Source organism: Nicotiana sylvestris, chromosome 5 (genome assembly GCF_000393655.2).
Source record: "Nicotiana sylvestris chromosome 5, ASM39365v2, whole genome shotgun sequence".
NCBI classification, from domain to species: Eukaryota; Viridiplantae; Streptophyta; class Magnoliopsida; order Solanales; family Solanaceae; genus Nicotiana; species Nicotiana sylvestris.
This window is the reverse complement of record NC_091061.1, coordinates 60,843,398-60,860,998: the sequence shown is the minus strand read 5'-3', so window position 1 is coordinate 60,860,998 and position 17,601 is coordinate 60,843,398.

Sequence of the window (17,601 nt, the reverse complement as noted above, 5' to 3'; positions counted from 1 at the left end):
GGGGTCATAATTGGGCTATAATCGAAATAAAATTGGGCTAACATTTAAATAGAAAATTTTCCCTATTTAATTTATAAAAATAATTATTTAATTTATAAAAATAATAAATTAATTTCTAGCACATAATTAACTATTTAAAAATACCAGACCTAATTTTTATGAATATAAACGTAATTAATCTTAAAAGAGGCTAATGTTGTAATTATATACAATTTAACTTTAAAAATACTAAATGACTTTATAAAAATATGCAAAATTATATTACCTATATTTTAGCATAAATATGAGAATCCAATAAATGAATCACCAAAATGATAATTTTGGGAATAATTATTGGGTTTTTATGCGTAAAATAGGGTAATAAATCGATTTAAAAATCTTTAAAAATTAAGGAAAAATAATAAAACATTTGGACATACTTATATATGCATACATATGCTATTTTGAAAGTATTTTGCGTATTAAAATATACAGGGAAAAATTGGGTATCAACACCCAGACCGTCCCCAGCCACAGAGATTCGCAGCTTTCTTGGCTTGGCATGCTATTATCGCCGTTTGTTAAGGGATTCTCATATATCGTATCGCCTTTGAACAAGTTAACTCAGAAGAGTGCTTCATTTGTATGGTCGGACGAGTGCGAGGAGAGCTTTCAGAAGCTCAAGACAACTCTGACCACAGCTCTAGTGTTAGTTTTGCCGTCAGCTTCAGGATTATATACCATGTACTATGATGCTTTGAGAGTTGGCATTGGTTGTGTGTTGATTCAGGAGGGTAGAGTTATTGCTTATGCTTCTCGTCAGTTGAAGCCTCATGAGAAGAACTACCTCGTTCATGATTTGGAGTTGGCTGCCATAGTTCACGCGTTGAAGATTTGGAGGCATTACTTGTATGGTGTGTCTTGTGAGGTATTTACTGATCATCGTAGCCTCCAACATTTGTTCAAACAGAAGGATCTCAATTTGAGGCAGCACAGATGGTTGGAGTTGCTGAAGGATTATGACATCACTATATTGTACCATCCAGGAAAGGCCAATGTGATGGCCGATGCTTTGCGCCGAAAGGCAGTGAGTATGGGGAGTTTGGCATGTATTCCAGTTGGGGGAGAGACCTCTTGCAATTGATGTTCAGGCCTTGGCCAATCGGTTTGTGAGATTAGATGTTTCGGAGCCCAATCGGGTATTGGCTCGTGTGGTTTCTCTGTCTTACTTATACGATCGCATCAGAGAGCGCCAGTATGATGATCCTCATTTACTTGTCCTTAAGGACAGAGTTCAGCATGATGATGCCAGAGATGTGACTATTAGTGATGATGGGGTATTGATGATGCAGGGCCGGATTTGTGTGCCCAATGTATATGGGCTTCGGGAGTTGATTCTGGAGGAGGCCCATAGCTTGAGGTATTCCAATCATCCGGGTGCAGCAAAGATGTAACAGGATATGAGACATCATTATTGGTGGAGAAGAATGAAGAAAGACATTGTGGGATTTGTAGCTCGGTGTCTCAATTGTCAACAGGTGAAATATGAGCACCAGAGACCAAGTGACTTGCTTTAGCAGATAGATATTCCCGAGTGGAAGGGGGAGAGGATCACTATAGACTTTGTTGTTGGACTTCCACGGACTTTGAGGAAGTTCAATACTATTTGGTAATTGTGGATCGACTGACCAAGTCCTCGCACTTCATTCTTGTGTGTACTACCTATTCTTCAGAGTGGTTGGCAGAGATCTATATCCGGGAGATTGTTCATTTGCATGGTGTCACAGTTTCCATCATTTCAGATAGGGGCACTCAGTTTACTTTGCAGTTTTGGAGGTCTGTGCAGCAAGAGTTGGGTACTCAGGTTGAGCTGAGCACAACTTTTCACCCTCAGACGGACGGGCAGTCCGAGCGCACTATTCAGATATTGGAGGAAATGTTGCGTACTTGTGTCGTTGATTTCGGAGGGTTTTGGGATCAGTTTCTACCGCTTGTAGATTTTGCTTATAACAACAACTACCAACCGAGTATTTATTTGGCTCAGTATGAGGCTTTGTATAGGAGGCGGTGTAGATCTCTAGTTGGTTGGTTCGAGCTCGGTGAGGCTAGGCTATTGGGGATATACTTGGTGTAGGATGCATTAGAAAAGGTGAAGGTGATTCAGGATAGGCTTCGTACAGCGCAGACGAGGCAGAAGAGCTATGCTGATAGAAAGGTTCGGAATGTGTCCTACATGGTTGGGGAGAAGGTTCTATTGAAGGTTTCACCAATGAAGGGTGTTATGATATTTGGGAAGAAAGGAAAATTGAGTCCTTGGTTCATTGGGCGTTTTGAGGTGCTTCAGAGGATTGGGGAGGTGGCTTATGAGCTTGCTTTGCCACCCAGCTTGTCGAGTGTGCATTCAGTATTTCATGTTTATATGCTCTGAAGGAGATGCAGAGCAGATATCCTCACCTGTTTGACGCTTCCGTTATATTTCTTGACTCGTTCGAGGACGAATATTTGTTTAAGTTGGGGAGGATATGATGACCCCGCACGTCGTCTCATGAGTTACCACTACGTTTCCCTTATTTCTGCTTCTAATTTCTTTGTATAATTGTTCTATATGTGATCGGGTTGATTGATTAGGGTTCGGAAAGGATTTGGTAAGGTTTGAGACACTTAGTCTCTTTTAAGGAAGGTTAAGTTAGAAAAGTTAACCAGATGTTGACTTATGTGTTAGAGGGATCGGATGTGAGTTCCGATGATTCGGTTAGCTTCAGGAGGTGATTTGGGACTTAGGAGCACGATCGGAATGAGTTTTGGAAGTTCGGAGTAGATTTAAGCTTGAATTGGCGAAAGTAGATTTTTGGCGATTTCTGGTTAGTAGGTGAGATTTTCATTTAGGGGTCGGAATGGAATTCCGAGAGTTATAGTAGTTCCATTGTGTCATTTGGGATGTGTGTGCAAAATTTCATGTCATTCGAACGTGGTTTGGTCGGGTTTTTATCAAAAGCAGAATTCGGAAGATTTTTAGAAACTTAGGCTTGAATCCGATGTGTTTTAGTTGATTTGATGTTGTTTGAGGTGTTTTGAAGATTGGAACAAGTTGGAATAAGGTTTTGGGATGTGTTGTTGCCTTTGGTTGAGGTCCTGGGGGCCTCGAGTGAGTTTCGGGTGGTCTATCGGGCCAATTCATGAAGTTGGAACCTGCAGAAAATTGCAGGTCAGTGTTGCAGAAAAGAGATCTTTGCGTTCGCGAGAGGGTCCTCGCGTTCGCGAAGGGTCAATCGAGGAAGGTGGAAATTAAGCCTTCGCATTCGCGATGAGTTCTCCGCATTCGCGAAGGGCTGGGCGTAGGTGCATCGCGTTCGCGGGTTTGTAGTCGCGTTCGCATAGAAGGAATTGAGAGGCTGAGCTTCAGTGGAATTAACTCATCGCGTTTGCGATGGATGGAACACGTTCGCGAAGGTCCTTCTGGGTAAAGCATCGTGTTCGCGAGGGTTTGGTCGTGATCGCGTAAGAGGAAAATTGGTCAAAGTTAAGTTGTGCTTCGAGAACACAAGGCTTTGACCGTGTTCGCGAAGAAGGATTTTCAGGCCTGGGTAGAAGGTTTAAAAGGTCGTCTTGTCCGCGAATGTGGGGTTTATTTCCTCCGTAGTTGGTCGTTTTTGGAGCTTTTTGAAGGAGATTGAAGAGGGATTCAAGGGGAAACATTCGGAGGTAAGATTTTTGGACGTAAAAGTCAATTCTATTATGAAATCTACCTAATAAATCATGGAATCTAAGCCTAAAATTGAGGAATTAGGGATTGAGATTGATAGACTTTAAATGAGGATTTGAGGGGTCATTTGGACTCCGATTTCAGTGTTCTTGATATGTATAGACTCATGGGAGGATAAGGATTCCGGTGATGTGATTTTTATCGAGTTTCGAGATGTGGGACCGGGTATCGAGTTTGGCCAATTTTGAGATTTTCTGTATTATTTGATTGTTTTCGCTTGGGCTTCGTTCCCTTAGCATATTTTGACATCGTGATTCTGATTTTGGATAGATTCAATGTGAGTGGAGGTCGATTCAAGGGGCAAAGGCGTCGCGGAGTAGTATTTTTACTGGTTTGAGGTAAGTAACCATTGTAAATCTGGAACTGAGGGTACAAACCCCGGTATTTGACTTGTTTTGATAAATACGGTGATCCACATGCTAGGTGACGAGCATGTGGGCATGCACCGGTAGGGATTGTGACTTGGTCCATCCCGTAGCGACTATTAAGCCACGTATTTGATTTGGAACCTTATGATATTCTGTATTTTAACTATTTATACTATATTATGGGTTGTATGCCATGTTTGGGGCCTTGTGCCGACCTGTTGAAACCCTTGGGGGGCATTTTCACTGTTTTCCTCACTTTACTTGTTGAAAGAATATCCTCAGTCATGTTTTACCTGTTTAAATGTTTAAAACCAGTTTTATCACTCCACTTCTAATTGTGAGGATTGTTTGGGCTGAGTTCCCTAATTTCTATTGTTGTTCCCGAGAGGCGGTGAGGTTAATAACTGAGAGGTTAAGAACCTAATAGTGATGATAATATATGTATATATTATGGGTCGGGTTGCACGCCACAGTGAAACTTATATAGGATCGGGCTACATGCCGCAGCGATATATATACTGGATCGGGCTGCATGCCGCATCGATATATGTATATTGGATCGGGCTGCACGCCGCAATGATATGACGCTTGGGCTATAGGAGCCCTCCAAGTCTGTACAACCCTAGTGAGCGTAGTCGACTATAAATTACGGATCGGGTTGCACGCCGCAGCGGTTACTATGATTTATATTATTATGAGATATTAATGAGCCTGAGTGCTGAGAGTGAGTACTGAGTGATGAGAGTGAGTTACGGGTGATTGAGAGGCTGCCCGAGAGGCCATGTTCTGAGTGATACTTTGCCCGGGGGCCCTAGTTATGATATTTCCACTGATTTCACCCTTCTTTTAAATAGCCTCTGTTGGAAAAATTGTTAAGTATATGATTTCAAGTGTTTAAACTGAAGTTGATAATTTTACGACGAAACTGGGCTTAAACTGTGAAATGGATTTGTTGTCCTATTGTTTATTCAGTTATATGACTTTTAACTGCTCGTCACTGCTTTCAGACCTTATTTACTCTAGTGTTTACTGAGTTGGCGTACTCACGTTACTCCCTGCACCTTGTGTGCAGATCTAGGTGCCCGAGCGGCAGAGTGAGGGTCCTCAGCTGATCTAGAGGTTGCCGGAGATTTCAAGGTAGCTGCATGACGTCCGCAGCACTGTTTTCTCCTTTTTATCTTGTTCTTTTCCGCATTTCTCTTGACTTTTGTTGTATCAGATAGTCAGTTATGTAGTAGAGGCTATAGACTCGTGACACCAAATATTTGGGGCTGTGTAGTTTTCATGTTTATTTGACTTCCGCATATGTAATTGTGTTTTAAACACTTATTATGGAAAATTTTGGTATTTAAACCTGTGTTAGAAAATGGTTTTACAAAAGGAATTTGTTATAATTAATGGTTTGGGTTGGCGTGCCTGGTAATGTGTTAGGCTCCATCACGACCGGGTATTTGGGGTCGTGACAGTTGCACCAGAATTTTTTAGTTCGAATGGCATTACATTATAACAGTAGGTACCATACTTAGTGATGAAAAAAGTTTTTTCCTGGTCTTCCGAGTTCATTTGTATTTGGTTGTACCCGGAATAGGCGTCGAGAAAACTAAGGATCTCGTGGCTGGCGTGGCATCGATCATGCGATCGATGTTAGGCAAAGGAAAAGAATCCTTGGGGCATGCTTTATTTAGGTCTTTGTAGTCTGCACACATCCTAAGCTTGTTTCTCTTTTTAGGGACTACTACTATATTCGCTAACCATTCGGGATATTTTACATCCCGGATGGACCCTATTTTGAGAAGTTTGGTTACCTCGTCTTTGATGAAAATGTGTTTGACCTCGGACTGAGGCCTCCTATTTTGTTTCACCCGGCGGAACTTCGGGTCCAAGCTCAGTTTATGAGTAGTGATCTCGGGTGGTATCCCTGTCATATCGAGATGGGACTAGGCAAAACAATCCATATTAGCTATAAGAAATTGAATAAGTTTTTTCCTGAGCTCATGAGTTAACCCTATGCCCAGGTATACCTTTCGATCGGGCAGATGCTCAATCAGTATGAGTTCCAGCTCTTCGACTGTTGATTTTGTGACATCAGAATCATCGGGGATTATAAAGGATCGAGGTACCCTATAGTCATCATCCTCGTAAGTCCCCTGCTCCTCCGGTTGGGTCGAGGCCGGTGTTTGTAGTTTCTATTTAACCTCCTATTTTCCCTTCGAACTTGACCCTTTCGTTGATGAAAGCGCCGATATCGGTATCACTTCGCCGATGGCAAACATTTCCTTGGTGGCGGGTTGCTCCCCGTAGACTGTTTTGATTCCCTCTGGCATTGGGAACTATAGAACCTGGTGAAGGGTTGAAGGCACTACCCTCATGTTATGGATCCACGGTCTCCCGAGTAGGGCATTATGCCTCATATCTCCCTCGATCACATGGAACTTCGTTTCTTGGATGGTCCCAACCACATTTACTTGAAAAGTTATTTCGCCTTTGGTGGTTTCACATGCCATATTGAAGCCGTTTAGAACTCGGGCCGCAGGTACAACCTAATGCTGTAGGCCAATGCTCTCATTCTCGCCGTGGTGGCTGAGATCATTGTCAATGTGTTGAGGTGCTGACTAAGAGTTTTACATTTTTTAATCCTGTAATCAAAGACACTTCAAAGAACAAGCGTAAAATAGTGTGTGTTACGAAAATTGTACTATGCAATCACTATTATCCTTAGCCCCAGGTGGGCGCCAAATAGTTTACCCTAAAAACAGTTAACAATTGAATTTATACTATGATTTTAAGGATACGTGATTTACTTAGCAGAAACTGAGAGAAAATGTAAATTGATACTGAATTTAACTGCCATTATAAATAAAGTAAACCAAATAAAATGTATAGCTTTGATTCTTGAGCTGAGTTGCCCTCGAATCAAATGAATATTTCGCCGGAAAGTATGAACAAAATAACAGAAATATATTTGAGCTTAAAGAGAAAGAGAATATATTGCTTTATGTAATGTGAATTTGATGTACTTTACAAATGATCGGACCCCTTTTATATAGTAGGGGAGTCTTATTCTTCGTACAATTCAAAATACAGTAAGAAATTCCATAATTGGCTAATTAATCGGCCTCTTTTTGATATGTACCGATATTTATACCATGATCCTTGCCCGATTATGGATATTTCGTCATTCCGTTATTCGACCCAGTAATCTTTCCTCGATCTGTATCTTATTCGATCCCGATCTTGATCGATTTCGATCTCATTCAGTCTCGATTTTGATCGGTCTCGATCTCAATCGATCTCGTGGTCTCGAGCTTGACAACCTAACCCTGCACCACAGTTTGATATAAAACCAAAGCCGATCTTTGACTTACCATGCTCCTCCCTCGAATCAGATGCACAAAAAGAGCAAGTCCGATTTAGACCGTATACTAGGGTTCAACAAAATCTGTTAACCTCAGCAAAAATATTATGTATATATCTATAAATACCTTGAGAAAACCTCAAATAAATTATTGGTGCCCCTTAAAAACAAAAAGCCAAATGGTAGCTTTGGTTAAGCGGGCTTCTCAACTTCTTACATGTACATATCGACCTTGGGATTAAATCATTATGCTTGCATCTAAGCATTTTTTATTTTTTATTTTTTATACTTTATTGCTTTCAACGATAATCTATTCTTAGTCAATTGATTATGTTTATTTTATCTTTTCTGAATTTAATTATAGTTTAGTACTTGTACATAATAGCCAATTTTATTCTTTTTCAGTTCCCTCCTTGAAATCAAAATCCCCAAACCGTAGCTTATCTCATTACACAATAAAAAGGTATGAACCCTTCCCCCCTCCTTACACACCTTCAAAATTCATTTTGACAAAGTAGCATCATTTGCAGACTCCGACTTGGCGACGGAAGAGTTCGTACCTTGCTAAAAAAATTATCGTAATAAAGTTTTCAACAAGTTATACGTGGATTTTTGTCGTTAATTAATAATTAGCATATTTAAAAATAATAGTGCCCCAATCGTACTCAAATCATGGATCTGCCTCTGATTGATGTCACACAATAATACGTACAATTTTATGTTTTATCTAAAAAGAATAGGAAAAGAGCACATCTTTAATCTAAAATTTAGGTCCGAAGTTGTTAGGCGCAAATATTTGAAGTTCATGCATAAATATCTAAAGTTTGGATACAAGTTTAGCTTTGACAAGCCAAACTTCAGTCGTACGTGCATGTCTGAAGTTTAGTGCTTGCACAAGCAATATGCCAAATTTTAAATAAAATTTGAAAATTTTATGCAAGTTTTTGCAATTTTAGTCGCTTATGTTTGAAATTGATTATGAAGTGATTAAACTTACAAAAATTTATAAACTAAGTCTATACTTTAAGGGAGTATTATACCTTTACCCACAAAAACTAAATTAATTACCCTTAACTATCCATTAGTTTTTCTAACCACCAAACTAATTACTCTTCCTACCCATTGCAGCTTTTGTGGGTAATATTATTAGTGAAAGGAGATAGGAGAATTGTGATTGTGGCTATGCTTTCATAAAGTTAAATGGAAATTCCTAAGAGGCTATTGTCAAACCGTAAGAGTAAATTGTGTCCATAATTTGTTCTTGACACATTACATAAGGAGAAGGGAAGCGAGAACCTGAGAAAGCCAACAAGAGGTGAAACCGTAGGCTGCCTATAAAAGTTAACTATCGAGAAGAGAGAAATAATTATTATTTTCATCATCTAATTCTAATCCAATAAATAACATTTCCATGGAATTCCATCTAACACCTCTTTTAAAAAAAATTGTAAAAAGCATGAGAACTTTGTTAAAATATTTAAAAAGGATCCAGTTAAAAATATTTTAAAAAATAAAAAATGACCCAATTATAACATCATATTGTATATTACAACAATATATTATTATAGTAAATTATATACTATTGAATTATATATTATATACCAAAATAGCATATAGTATATGAAAATGATATTTTATGTTCTTCATTCAACATTAAACTATTACATTAAAATAGTATACTATTATGATATATTGTATATTATTACAGCATACTATTGCAGTATATTGCACATTATTACAATATACTGTTACAGTATATTATATACTATAATAGTATACAGTTATATTATAGCTATATACTCCTACATTATATTGTATACCGTAATAGTATACTGTTAGGTAACTGTGTTCTTTTTCGATTATTACAGTATACCGTTGTAGTGTATTATAGAGGCGTTTTCGTATATATACCATATATGAAACTATATTATCAAATATGTTCATAGTTTGCTTATTACCCTTCATGTTAAGAGTATTTCTACCTAATACATACAATGCGTTAAATAAGGAATCATTGTAGTTTTATGATTCCTTATTTTACGCGCTAAAAAAAGAGAATTAAATATTTTTCAGATCTTCCCCAACGCAAATCATGCATATTCCATAATTATCGTCGGCTTCACTCTGATCTTCCACAATGCAGAACAAGATTTTTCATACTCTGTTTTTGCGATGCACTCTGTTTCCAGAAATTCTCTCTACATCTCTCTCTATTTCTCAATAGCACATTTCAATAATACAAAGCAAATGAAAAGAGAGCAGCAATTGCACCATTGACAGCCATTAGAAAGCTTGAAAGCTTTGAATTCAAATTTGGATTTTCAAAAATCATTATTTGTTTGGATTGGATGTTATTGAAAATAATCGGGAATATGGTTTGAAATTTATATCTTAATTTTGAGAGGTTTTGGTGAAGATTAGACTTGGTTTTGACTGAATTTCAGATTGAAACTCGAAAAAGAAGAAGAAGACGACATATTGCAGAAATTGTAGATAAATTGTAGATTATTTGTATTCTGATTGTAGATGCTTTATTTTCTATTTTCACAAATAAAAACTTCTACAAATCTTCTACAAAAATGCAATTATGTCAAAAATCCCAATTATGCTACAATTGAATGAGAATTGGGATATAAAAATTCAATGTACCCAGTTTGTAGATATTTTGTAGATACATTGTAGATTATTTGTATTCTAATTGTAGATGCTTTGTTTTCTGTTTTCACAAATTCAAAACGACTAAAACTTCTACAAAATCTTTTGTAAAAAACGCAACTATGTCGAAAATACCAATTATGCTACAATTGAATGGGAATTGTGATATTAAAATTCAATGTACCCAGTTTGTAGATATTTTGTAGATAAATTGTAGATTATTTGTATTCTGATTGTAGATGCTTTATTTTCTGTTTTCACAAATCAAAAACGACTAAAACTTCTACAAATCTTCTGCAAAAAACAGTCTACAATTTAGCATAAATGTAGTAATTATGTAGATACCCTTACAAATAATATTGCTGTATACATACTTAAACTTATTTGTTGTATATTTATAGAATTTTTGTAGAAAATATACTGAAAGATATGTTCTTTCAGTATATATCTAGCATATTCTCTGTTGCTAATTGATTCTGTTTTCATCTTATCTCTAACTGGAATGGTTCTGATGGATGTTTGAATTGGGAAATGTTAAGGTAAGATTTCCAGTTAATATTACCGAACATTCCCAAGAAATGCAGCATTTATTCACCAAAGTTGCTACTGATTTTCCATCACAACTAATAGCATCATCTGGAATATATGGAAAAATCAAAAGCAATATTTTGGATTAGGCTTCAACGAGAAACTTATTGCATCGAAGAATGAATATTGGAGGAATCTGCATCCAAGAATGCCTGGATTAAGCACTTCAAATTCTGTTCTCATATAAACAAAGAAGAATTTTCAGATTCCTTTAATTAAGGAGTAAAAAACGTACAATTAATTATACTCTTGATTAATTATGGTATAGAATTGATAATTTGGTATACTAAGTGTAATTAAGTCAAACTTTAAACATTGAGGGTAATAAGGTTTCCTATGTGGCATAGGAATGTAAAATACTATAATAGTATATTATTGCAATATAGCTATATAGTCCTACAACATATTGTATATCGTAGCAATATACTATTAGGTAACTGTGTTCTTCTTCGATTTTCAGTTAAAAGATTCGATCTCAATCACCTCAAATCAACTTTAAATATGATCAAATTTCAGTATGAACTTCCAATAGGTACTATAAGCAATATTTAATAACACTCACTTTGAATCAAACAAGAAATTTTCAAAAATAAAAATTGAGCTTCAGGCCAATAATGATGGATATTCAAACACACATAAAAATGCAGATCTAGAAAGCTTACTCGAAGGTACTATAAGCAACATTTTATACCACCCACACCGAATGAAACAATAAATCTTCAAAATAAAATTTCAAATTTAAGAGCTTCAAGGCTCAACAATGGTGGGTCTTTATACACACAAAAAATCATAGGGAGAGGAGGTACGCAATAGCTTGGGTTGACCCTCTTAATGAAGATCGATCTGGCAGAGGAGAAGTATAACCATTCAAGTGCACAACCATGTAAGCTTGCAAAAATGAAGCCGAATATTTTTAACATTCTGTACTTCAAATGAGAAGGTAAATAGCTAATGAGTGGGTCGGGTAAATAGTCTGGGCTGCATAGATAGGAAAAGTAAATAGTTTAGACTTAAATATTAAATGATAAATAGTTTGGGCTTAATAGGTATAAAGTGAGATTTTCTCATACTTTTTACTAGGGATCCCAAAATCGACGTTTACGGACTTGGCCCCTTGCGAGCTGCGATAATAGTATAAGAAGGCCCACTTTGCAAACTTATGCATTTTTCTAATTTCCAACTTCCTAGAGCTCGGCAAAGAGGTTATTTCGACCCCAATCTTCTTTAGAAATAACTTTTAACCTACACAAGGATGTGTACGTTTTTGCCTTCTTTAAATTTCAATTAACTGATGAGAAGCCAAGATAACTATAAAGAGTCAACTGCTAGTAGACCAAACATAATTTTATATTTTCTGTTTCTTTGTACGTTATACATGCATGCACCTTTTTTCTGTTGGCAACCTGCAGGGGTGACCCTTCCCTAAAGCAGGTAAAACAACTGCTTTATGTCCATATTGTGGAGGGCCCTCATTTTTTATTACAGTCAATAGGGTATATACAAATTTAAGATAGGTCTGTTGCTTGGATTGCGACATAAGAAGGATCTTTTAATAAGTTGTAAAGATTTTGCTGGATATAGTTAAAAAGAAAATGAGCAAATCAAATCACTTTGTTTATAGAGAGAGTATATTATTACCCTCTCAATTTGCCAGAGTATATAAGACAGTCAACTAAAAATAATAGCTACTACCTCAAGAATTAAGCCAGTGTCGTTCAAAATTACCAATTCTTAAGGTTTTAAATGAAAATATCGAAAACTAACGCAGCTCAAGGAAATAGAAACATATAGGTTGCTGCGGCGCACAATCTGATCCCACCGGACAACACAGATATATCCCTTATTTAAGGGTACTAACATCAACAATAGTAAATAATATATATATATGTTGCGGTGCAAAACCCGATCCCAACATATAGCAATATAAGTATCATAATTCACCCTTATTTTACTGTATCAATCCACCCTTATTTCACCTATTGCGGCGTGCAACCCAATCCCACCGTATCGGTACAAATTCACTCCTATTCTATCATATTAATCCATCCTTATTTCACCTGTTGTGGCGTGCTTTCACGACCCCAGTTCGCCCTCCGTGAACTATCATGATGGCACCTAGTCTCTACGACTAGGTAAGCCTAACAAATGCGGAAAAGAAACAATTTTGCGGAAAGAAAATAATATAAAACCGAAATAATAAAAGGAAATAGTGTTTAGGATGCCACCTAGCATATAACAGTACAAGAATCTCAACCTAACACTTCCCAAAATCCGGAACCCCATGAATCACAAGCTAAGAGATACATAAGAAGATCTAACTCCAGAAATATCTAACAAAAGAGAAATACCGAAGGTCTATACTATTACAGAAAGATAGAAAAGAACTCCTCGGTCTTCGGACGCGGTAGATATACCTCGAAATCTCTATAGAAGCACCTCGTCTCAAGGATGATAAGACTGAGTCGAAGTACTTGGATCTGCACATGAAAAACATGCGCAGAAAGGGCATGAGTACACCATAACGATACTCAGTAAGTGCCAAGCCTAACCTCGGTCGGGTAGTGACGAGGAAAATCAGGGACCTACTGAGATTAAATGAAATATAAGGAATGACAGTATAGGATAAGGCAGTAAAATTAAGTGCAACAGTAAGAAATAACATAAAATAGAAAGAACAACAACAACTACAACAGAAACAAAATAATCACGGAAGGAAGTACAGCTCAACATGGAGATAACAACCGGGGATTTCTTAGTATCCCGAGGATCTCTTAGTATCCTCAATATCTATGCTGAGGATCTCTCGGTATCCTAAGGATGTCGTAGTATCCTTAATACGTGTCGGGGATCTCTTGGTATCCCACACTACAGTCCAAATAAATATATATATGTGCAGGGAATCTCTCGGGCTACCGCCCCGTAGTCCCAAAGTAAACACGCAACAACAACACGAAGAAACACTCAATTTAATTCAATTTCACACCAAGGTAAACATGTATTTCTAACCTAGCATGCTTTACGTAGTCCAAATAAGACAGTTTAAGCAATTAAAGCAATTAAGTCAATTAGGCATGATTCTCTAAGCTAACAGCCGACTTAAATTGCAAGTAGTATAAACAGGAAAAAGAACATAATTAAATTTACTTAACGAAAATCGGATTTTCAACAATTAGCACATGTACACACTCATCACCTCGCATACAAGGCATTCCAAATATCAATAATATCAAATCCTAAGGGGAGTTTCCCTCACACAAGGTCAGGCAAGCCATTTACCTCGAACCGGCTCAATAATCAACCCGAAACCACGTTCTTGCCATGAGTACTCGACTCCAAATGGCCCAAATCTATTCAATTCAATTGCATAATGTAAATATAACTTCAAGTAACTGATTCCACAAATAAATTCTAAGCTAATACACGAAATTAGGTAAAATTATCAAAGTGCCCCTCGGGCCCACATCTCGGAATCAGGTAAAATTTACATTTTCAGAATTCTCATACTCTCACGAGTCTAACCATACCAAAATTATCCAAATCCAATGTTAAATCCTCAATCAAAACTCGAATATTTGGTCTAAGAACTTTCCTCCATTTTTCATATAAATTGTGAAATTAAATGATTAATTCATGTTTAGATTAATGGGTTACAAGCAAAAGGAGTTTAGAATCGTTACCCAATTGATATCTCTGAAAATCCATCAAAACCTCGCTCAAATTCGAGCTCCCAAGATCTAGTTTTCACATAATGGCTAAACCCTCGATTTTGAACTTAAATATTCTACCCAGGTATTTCCTACTTCGCGAATGCGGAAGGACCCTCGCGTTCGTGAAGCACAACTTTGCTTGGTCCATATTTCCTTTATCTCAAACGCGATGCCCTAGTCACGAACGGGGTGCACAATCTCCTCCTCCTACGCGAACGCGGGAACACCATCGCGAACGCGTAGGTATAAGACCTCTCAGCTTCGCGAACGCGGGAGAAACTTTGCGAACAAGAAGCATTAAACCCCACAATCCCCAGCTCCTATTCGCGAACGCAAGATCCCATTCGCGAATGCAAAGAAGGAAACCAGAACTGGGCTGCTGCAATTTTCTGCAATTTCTCTAAGTTCCAAAATTACCCGTTGAGCATCCGAAACACACCCGAGGCCCCCGGAACCTCAACTAAATATGCCAACCAATCCTAAAACATTACTCGTACTTGTTCCAATCTTCGAAACGCTTAAAACAACATCAAAACACCAATTTAACATAGGATTCAAGCCTAAAAACTTCAAAACTCTCAAATTACGCTTTCGATCGAAAAGTCTATCAAACCTCGTCCGAATGACCTGAAATTTTGCAAGCATGTCATATTCAACACTAAGGAGATACTCCAACTTCCAGAATTCCATTCTGACCCTGTTATCAAAATCTCACTATCAAACAAAAAACTTAAAAAATTTAAGTTTCGGCATTTCAAGCCTAAATTAGCTACGGACCTCCAAAACATAATCCGAACATGCCCCTAAGCCCAAAATCACCCAACAGAGCTAACGGAACCAACAGAATTTGATTCCGCGGCCGTATTTACACTACTCCGACTATGGTATAATTTCTAAAACTTAAACTTTCATTTAGCGACTAAGTGTCCCAAAACTCTCCGAAACTCAAAACCAAACATCCCGACAAATCAAAATAGCAGAAACAAACATGGGAAAAGCAATTAACAGGGGATCGGGGTGTTAATTCTTAAAATGACCGGTTAGGTCGTTACATCCTCCCATACTTAAATATTCATTCGTCCTCGAACGAGCATAGAGACATACCTGAAGTAGTGAAAAGATGAGGGTAACGACTACGCATATCCTACTCAGTCTCTCAGGTCGCCTCCTCGACCGGCTGACCCCGCCACGAAACCTTCACTGATGCAATGTTCTTTGATCTCAGCTTTCGAACCTGCCTATCCAATACTGCCACTGGCTCCTCGACATAAGATAGATCATTGTCCAACTGAACTGAATTGACATCCAACACGTAAGACGGATCACCGTGATACCTTCAGGGCATTGAAACATGAAATACCGGATGAACTCTAAATTAAGCTAGGAGTCTCATTAACCAACCACTAGTTTAAATTGAACAAGCAAAAATATCATTCTTTAGGATCCGAACTAAGCCTTCGTAATTCGGAATTTTTTTCGAATTTAGGGTTTATCATTTTTTATTTGAGGCAAATCATATCCGGATTTCTCTGTCCCAAGCCGGTCTGTTCACAAATCTCGGATGTTACTTTTTTGCACGAATCCGACTATTTTGGGGTTGAAGGCGTAAGCGTGTCAGTCACCTTGCAGCTAACCCATCTTTGTCTCATCTTTTCTTCTTCTGAGTGTCTTATCCACGATCAGCGCACGAGAAGGATCGTTGGCCGGTTGGGAAAGCTTTATTATATGGATATTCTTCTCTACATTCCTTTTTTTCAGCTGCTTCATTCAGAAGAGTTGGTGCAAAAGTCATTGTAGTCCAAATAGCGTATTTCCGGTTAGGGGCCTAAGACTCACTAAAGCAATTGTAGCTATTCAGTCCTTCTAGTTCTAGTGAATTTCGCTCCAAATAGCATAAAAAGAAGCTTGAGTTCAATTAGGGGGGAACCCTCTATAGTCAAACTGCTCCCAATGAAGAGGTAAAGGGCGTAGCGATGAAGTCGAATAGGGTTGGTAAATTCACCGGGTGACTCGAAAGAAGGCTCTTAAAGACCACTCCTAGCGCGTCCGTCATTTCGCTCCTAAAGAGCTCCCTAAAAACGTTGCCAATATCGACAGCAGCTCCTGTTCAAGCTCTTGTTTCGGTTCCCGTAAAAGAAATTGCCTCATAAACTGTACGTTTAGAGAACACTATCAAAGACCTTGCTAAATCACGCTTGTGGAAATGTAATACCCCCACGCGATAAATCCTATCGCGGAAGTCGACGAATGCTGGCAGATAAAATTCATACCCCTCGTAAGTGGAACGAAGAACCAACGTGTTTCTTCCTCCTCTGTTCTCTACTAAGATTGTAATAGATTCATGCTTTCTCTTCCCTGAGGGAATGGAACTAGCACTATAATTCCGAGTCACCTATCCAGTATGTGAGTGAGCCCGCCCTACGGATCCCTTTTGTTCAATGGGGGAGGGGTCATACCTTCCCCGCTTAGTTTCATAAGTCTAAATGATTTGGGGCACAGAATCTACCGTAGATGTGAAATTTTCTAATTTTCATTCTCAGCTGTTCTCGTGATGTTGCTCATGAATCAAAGTGTGAATGTCCCTTCGAAGTCTCGCATGCTCTTTTTGATCTGGAGCGGGGTGGGCAATTTATGTCGGTGTTGGTGCCTGCGGCAGCGCCTCTGGAGCCGCCCCCTGGTGTGTTTCCTGCTCGCGAGGAAAGAAAGAAGAGCGACAGGGTTCAGTTCAGATTTGACTGTTTGCAGCATGGGAGGTCGGTGCCGGACTCCTTTGTGAATCAGTCCCTTTCCTTGTCTTCAAGAGTTCGGTTAGTTGATCGAGAAAGCGGCAGGACTTTGTCCTCCTTCCCCTCCTACCAGATCGAAAAGAAGAAGCTTGTTCTTCCGACCCAAAAGGCTTTTGCTGTGATATTACTTCCCCTATTTGACGATTCACTCTTCCTGGACTTGCTTGACTCGTCCGAAAAAGGTATCATAGGCGACCGAACGGCCTCCCCCTAATTACTAGACCAACCTACTATAATAATTCCATAAACTACGGACCTTTGCCTTCCCTCCATTTCCACAATAAGAAGAAAAAGAAGAATTTTTCCAACTTTAATATGAACCACGACAAGGAAAATAAATCCTTAGAAAGACAAACATTGGATTGTTTTTGTGTAACATATCAGTTTTTTTCTTTGTCTA